Source organism: Perna viridis, chromosome 14 (genome assembly GCF_037379345.1).
Source record: "Perna viridis isolate PV_CMFRI_1.1 ecotype Kerala chromosome 14, ASM3737934v1, whole genome shotgun sequence".
In the NCBI taxonomy this organism is placed as follows: Eukaryota; Metazoa; Mollusca; class Bivalvia; order Mytilida; family Mytilidae; genus Perna; species Perna viridis.
The window spans coordinates 20,060,586-20,067,386 of record NC_142458.1 but is presented as its reverse complement, the minus strand read 5'-3'; positions in this window follow the sequence as shown (position 1 = coordinate 20,067,386).

Sequence of the window (6,801 nt, the reverse complement as noted above, 5' to 3'; positions counted from 1 at the left end):
TTTTTTAACTGCTAAACCAAAACATCGACCTAGAATAATGCCTTTTGTATTTTAAACAATCTTTTAAACAATGTGTATAACTTGCACATTAAGTTATAACTTAATTTTGTGGAAATGTTATTATTATCGTCATATTAAAACCAAGCAATTGGAAAATAGCAGACGTATGTTTTGTTTTTGTTTTTGTTTTTTAATACTTTGTTGTATTAATTTCATGAATAATTAGCGACTAGTCCTTTGGCCCTAAAAACCAGGGGACTCACATATGCTTTACTTTTTATTGAATTATCGGTTTGGGAAAGATTCAAGATTCAAAATTGGCAGATGAAGTGCGTGCGGCATATTTAGTTTGTAATATATACCTGTAGATCCAGAGGGTTCCGCCCTTATGTGAAATTTTGCTAATTATGTGCAAAATTTACTAAAAAATGAACCGTTAATAGCATGGACTCCTCCCTCCCTCAATTCATCATCCCTGTATTCGACTCTTATAGTGAGGTTAATATCGGTCAGTCTAAACACCGCAAAGACCGGTCTTAGTGCACTAAGACCATAAAAGTTGTACTAAGATCAATAATATGATGTTTTCTTTTTCTCAAATAAAAGTACCACCACTAAATTAGGTATCTAAAAATGCATATATTGCAACTAATTATGTATAGAAATAGTCATTGAACATGTTGAATAGATACATATTGATATTTAGTCATTTGTGCAAAGTTGTCTGTTTGTGGGGATAAAGACCATGAATACATAGCGACTTCATCTCTAGAACTTACGCTGTTGGTAAACACACACAAGACAGACACAAATTGATATCAATGTATTTATGATATATATGACAATAAATTATCGAATTTTCCCTGTGTAATAAATTTCTAAATTTCACATGTGAAATAAAGCATGTAGTTCCGCTATCGGATTTTCTTCGGCCAAAATACTGATGAATTAAAAATTTATTTGAAAATTGCTATAAACTGTTGAGAAAATCAATTGGTTATCGTAAATGACCAAAGTATAATAGTATCTTGAGATTTAACTGTTTTTTTGTTTTTTTTTTTTGTGATCATGTTTCGGCTTTTTACTTTCTTTCCAATTAATCATCATATCTATATTTTTGGAAGAACTATGAAACTAAAAGAAAAATCAGACAGAAACAACTTTTTTTCAAATTTCCCTTAACCTCGTTCTTATGCATTTCAATAACAAGAACATGTCATATCTTCAAGTAAAACAGGTTTTAAAATCACCCCGGAAAAAAAACGATACCATTTTACGATTTGAAAGTACATGAAATAATAAATTATTGATGGTTGTCTCATAAAGTTTTATTACTAATCAATGAAAACATAGCCACTGTCGGATTTCCACATGGCTGATTTTAAATAGGAATAAGCGAATTTTATACATATTTATGTTGTTTTTACTTGAAATTGACGAAAATGCATGCATTTACTTTTATTGCTCGAGTTCAATAAATTTTTAAAGGATTTCATTTTTCATATCATTTAATGTTCTAATTTAAACTCAATTTCTACTCTTGCGATTTTATCTACAGTTGAATACTAAATGAAAACTTAGGCACTATCGGATGTCTACACGTCTTGTTTGAAATGTTTTGAACAAATGTTCAACAAATAAATAAAAATATCCACACCCAACTGTAGACATCAGAGAGTCCAGGTCAGGGTCTGTTGCCCACGTAATGGCTGACTTATAATTAACTTAGAGCATTACATGCAGTTTTACATGTCCTATTCACTGGTAGTACTTTTACTTGTGAAAGGTGTATTTTTATTGTTCTTAGCGCAACTTTTATGGTCTTAGTACACTAAGACCGGTCTTTGGGGTGTTTCGACGAACCCGGTAAATATACTTAAAATAAACAAGTACTATCTTTAAAACAAGATAGCAGACGCAGTAGAAATTGTTCTTTTTACTTATAATTTTCATCAGCAAATAACATGAATAACGCAATGCAATTTCCTTTTTCGAACTCCACTATGTTATCAGTATTTGGCCCTTCTTATCAGGTGATTTGCGTTTTCGTGGAAGAGTGCCTTTAAGGTCAAAGGGTAAAAAGCGAAACTATACCAACTGCATCGGGAAAAAAATTCGGGGGTAGCAAGATCAGAACATATATATGGACTATTCGACGTTCCACATGTATATACAAGGACGTATAATTATGTTCTCTTGCAGCTTGAATACAAGTGGACTTAGTAGTAGTAGTATACAGGGAGTAAATAGTGTGATATTCTTATCTTCTATTTCTGGTTTCTGGGACTGAATAAATTACTACTAGATTGAAATTGGGTTCGACTCCGGGATCGCTAAAACTCAAATGCGGATTCGGGTTTTCAGGTAGGAGAGGGGGGTTAGTATGAAGAGTTGCAAGACAATTGGGAAAGATATTACTGAAAAAGCATATTTCTTGCAATAAAAATCCCAAATTTTATGGTGCGTAAACCCGGCACGCCCGTTCTTGGATTTGCGCGATGAAATATGAAACAGTGGATATAGGGCTGCTAACAAATACAAGGATCGTTATTTATTATTTTTGTTTTTTTTTTTGTTTTTTTTTTTTTTTTTTATTATTTTTTTTTTTTTTTTTTTTTATCATTTTTTTTTATCATTTTTTCAGTAAATTTTAAGGCGATCTAAGGTTGTGTTAAGACTGAAATGGCCGAGTAAAACTTAAAACTCAGTATCGGTGAGAGTATGTGAATGCATGCTGTATTTCACATTATAAGATTAACATGAGACTTGCTCTATACTGAATGTAAGTCTTTTTGGGTACGGTTCCACGACACATGTATATTCTTTTGAAAGCGTAAAATAAAATGCCTTCCCTGTAAATTATTCATTATTTCCACGATTATTAGAAATTTATGGGGGAATACACAGTCTTCATCGGGGAATAATTCATGGAACTTAAATATGTTCAATCTGAAGTGCTTGCTTGTAATCACAATATCCTCTGTAGTTTTGCTCTATATTGTCTAATTTTTATGTAAAATCGTACAAGTATGTGAGCGCTCATACTATAACAATAGTACTGCTTTACAAAAACAATATAATCACGTTTGGCCGATTTTGCTCAAATAATGGCGTATCTCGACATAGACTGATTTGCAGAACATATTCCTCTAAAAAATATCAAACCTCCTAAATGTAATACCGTAGATTGTACATTGGAAGACTTAATCAAGCAGTAATTTACAATAAAACTTGTTAGTCACAAATTTTAAATAACATAACAAAATAAAATAACAGACTCGAACTATAGGTGATGTGTTTTCATCTAAACTGGACGTTAGTATCTTTATTTCAATTTAGATTAATCAGTGTTTCAAACTTGTTACTCAAAATATTTCCAAAAAAGCATAGAAGTGCATCTGTAAAATTTAGATGTAGTGTTGCCCTTTTAACAATAGAAATTTGACGTTATGAAAATAAAAAGGTGTCTAAGCACATTTGTTTTAGTTGTAAAGATATTATCAAAGATGAAAAACGTGTTTTAACTTTACGTCCATTATATGCAGATCTTTGTAATTTATTATTTGAGGAAGGGTGTAAATATAATATATTTTTTATACATTGTCTGATAACGATAAATGTATTTATATTTTTAACTGTGAAGAATTTTGTCAATTAGCTGCTAAAACCTGCTATAATATTTTATGTAGAAGGACTTGTTTTTTTTATTATTTAAATAGTTAACGTTTTATAAATGTGCTGTATATTTCTTCTTATATTTTATTTTTCATGTATACATATATGAATATACCTTAATAGTCTCTCATAATTCTTCATAGAATGGCACTTGTATACTGCTTTTCATACTTTTAAGTCTTTTATTATTGACTTTTAACAAAAGTATGTTGTATATATTATGGTTTTTTATATGTTGTACAAGTGGTGAGACTTAAATATTGACTTATGAATCTGAATCTGTGCAATTTACGCCCCGGGCATTCTACGGTCGGTTGAGGCCATAGTTCTTTGAGTCCAGGTGCACAGGTAAGGATCAAAGGAATACCGAATTACGTAATATTGACACCTGAGGCGGTAACCTTTATTCATTACCTGAACTACAGGTAGAAAGACTTGCCGTTCGTTCAATATGATACACTGCATAGCTCATTACAATCACGACCTTTTAATTAAGATTTTTTTTTCGTTTCATTCATACATGCAAACGGTACCGTATATGAAAAAAATGTAGTTCCTATACAATTCCCGGGTTTTCAGGATTACGCCTCATCGCGGTTGGTTATTCTTATAAGGTATACTTAGTCTAGTACGCATTAATAACATTGGTTAAAATAAATTTTCTGTCCAGTAGGTTTCATTGCGGTATGATCTACTGAATAGATATTTTTTTAAAATCTTTGATTTCTCTGTTAAGAGACTAGATACACTATGTCGTGCTATGAGAATCTACATCCTCTCGCACAATAGCAAACATCGCTAACAACATGTGCCCCAAGGATATTATGCCGCATGCCAATGTGGCAAATGATTTCAAATCAACCCATCAGTTTATTCAGTAAATCTTTTATAACAACATGTCACTTTAATTAATTGGTAACACAGATTAACTCAATAACAGAAAGGAATACATATGTAAAATAATGAAAAACCCTGGTTTGATAAAGACTGTAAACAAGCCAGTCAAAAGTTTAGAAAGTTAAAAAAAAAATAAGACTATTGGTAGCTGATATCCTTGAAAGAGTTAATATAACATTTTGTAAGTTACTCCTAAACTTGAAATCAACAAAACCTAAAATTTATTCTGAAACGGCGACTACAAGACCAATCTATACTAAATGGACACTCAACTATTTTCGAGATGGGTCCTTGCAAAATTTCAATGGGCTAGAAATCTCTTAATACTGTCATAATGACAAATAAAAGGTTTAATTTGGTGCGTAATCAATTGGCCAAGCCAAATAAGTAAACTGTTTAATTCTATATCCACATATGTTTCCGTAAAATGGACATCCCTGAAAGCAGGAAAAGTAGTTTAATAAATACATGGAAAGGCCGCGAGTTTCGTTCTCCGCTGTATGATAATCGTGTCTCTATTAGCATATGAGCTTTCCCCGCTCCAATGTAAACATTCTATATATATTCTGTTTGTCACCGTGTCACCGAGCAACCGCAGTATTTACAAAAAATTATGATATTCTTTTTGTCCCTGCTGTCCCCGCTCCAATAAAAAATTCTATATAGATTCTGTTTGTCACCGTGTCACCGCGTAACCGCAGTATCTAATTTTATTTTAGAAAAAAATCTGTCCCCACTGTCCCCGCTCCAATGTTAAGATTCTATTTAGATTCTATTTGTTACCGCGTAACCGCTCTATTTGGTTGTTTTTTTAAAGGCTCTGTTTGTAACTGTTCTCGGTTACGCTCATCCCTATATTGCATTATATGTCAGCAGTGATAAAATGTATGCCAAATAAATTCACACCCGAAATAAGGACATATCTTATTAGTCACGTCACCAAACAATATCACTTTACCACTTGAGTCAATAGGAGGTAGCAATTATACATGCCTAGTTTGTAAATTGTTTGATCAAAAATGATAAATGTTTCGTTAAATGTTAGGCACTTCTGTTTTGTTTTACATAATTTTATTATACCAGCAGGCGCCAGTGTTCTCCAGTTCACCTTGCTGATGATGCTTTTCACTTCTGAAGCGGTAGACCTGATCAAAATTAGCAAGAGCTGACCTAAAGAATTTACTTTTAATGGTCAGAGAAGCCTTACTGCAAAACGGTACTAAGCGTTTTATTTGTGATACATCTTAAAGTGATGCTGACCTAAAGAACTTCATTGGGACTAATAACATTAATGACATTTTATCGCACCTTACATGAGTACATGTACTTGACACACAGGTCTCAAGTACTAATACTGCCCATGGTCTGTATCTCATCAAACTTATAACTGAACTTTATATTAAAATACTATCAACGCCCTTTAATTTATCAAATGATGCAGTCAGTCAGACATAATGTCAAACCTGTCTGAAGCTTACCTGTCTGATCTAAGTTGTCCCTGGATTACATTCTTTTGATTTCCACTAGAATTTACAGTGACTTAAATTTCATGTTCATTACTTTACCATCAGTTGGCCAAATCAGATTATATAAAACATTTGTCAAATTATTTTAATAAAAGCTGAGTGATATGAATGATGTCCTCTTAATCCAGATAGTTCTTGAACTTGAAAAGATGGATATTGAAGACGCATGGGAAAGGGCGCGTACAAACTATAACTTTTATTTACAGATGTTACAATGTTTGAAAATATATATAAAAACAAGTCTAAAACTGTGGAAATACGAAGTAGTTGTATCTACAGTAATTAAATGTAAAAAAAAAGGATTATGTTGCTACAAATCTGATTGATTGATTGATTGATTGATTGATTGTGGGGGTTTAACGCCCGAGCAGCAATATTTCAGATATATTAAGGCGATGGACATGAAATGGGTAAAAAAATGAATATGAAATAATGATGAAATGAAAAATGGGAGGGGACATAAGGATAATTGAGTCGACAGTAGGGTCGGGTAATTTAGCCTTCTGTGGCGGAGTCCTGTGGCGAAGTCCTGTGCTTCCTACTCCGGGAGAATATTACAGAAGAGATCTTTAACGTGCGAGAAACACGACATTTTTCCAAACACGTTGCACTACTACGGTCTGCGGTCAGGTTTTTCGTAGCATGGCCTGACGACCCAGCCTGAAACATGCCAGGTTTGCCCAATTCCACCACCTGGGGCTAA